Here is a 1,047-nt window from a genome sequence, read left to right as displayed (position 1 = left end):
TTTGCTTATTTATATGTTAATTAGTCTAATTTTTTTTTATTTTCTTATTAATTTTTTTAATGACTTTATTAATTTTTTTAATGATTTACTTGCAAATATTGTTACAAACTTCTTTGTTTTATTTATTTATGTATGTAATAATTTATTTATAGTTCTATTTTCTTTTTCACATTTTCATTTATTTATATATTTGTTCATTCATTTTCCTAATGATTCACTTATAGATATTGTTATAAAGTTTCTTAGTTTATTCAAAATAGATTACTTATATATAAATCAATTCATCAATTTATTTACTGATACAATTTTCTATATTTATTTATGGATAATGTTACTAACTTTTTTGTCTTATTCATTTATTTTAGATATATAATTATAGATATTGCTATAAACTTCCTTGTTTTACATATTTAAATATAAATCAATTTATTTACTTATATTATTATTTACTTTCTGAAAAATTTATATATAGATTTATATATTTATTCATATATTTAAAATTAAATTTATTTAGTCTTCTATTTATAATATAATATTATATAATATAATAATATATAATAATATTATATAAATTTATATATTTATTCATTTATTTATGTATATATTTATTCATTTATATAAGAACTTGAGAAATAAAGAAATAAATGTACTAAATCATTGGATAAATGAATAAATACATTAATAAAAAAAATGAAAAGAATAAAAAATAAATAAATAAATTAATATATACAGAAATGAGCAAAATGATAAATAATATATTGCCATGCATACACACAACATAAAGCAATATAATATAAGGCATACATTAATGAGCAGAATAAAAAAGATTAAAACAATATAAGTGAATAAAATAATAAATAAATAAAAAAAATGAATAAATAAATAAATAGATTCATATAAATAAATCAATAAAATAAATAAATAAATAAATAGAATCATACATAAATGAACAAAAAGAAGTTTGTAACAATATTTGCAAGTAAATCATTAAAAAAATTAATAAGAAAATAAAAAAAAATTAGACTAATTAACATATAAATAAGCAAA

This window comes from Apis dorsata, unplaced genomic scaffold (genome assembly GCF_000469605.1).
Source record: "Apis dorsata unplaced genomic scaffold, Apis dorsata 1.3 scaffold_342, whole genome shotgun sequence".
Lineage (NCBI taxonomy): Eukaryota > Metazoa > Arthropoda > Insecta > Hymenoptera > Apidae > Apis > Apis dorsata.
Note: the sequence above shows the minus strand (reverse complement) of the source record.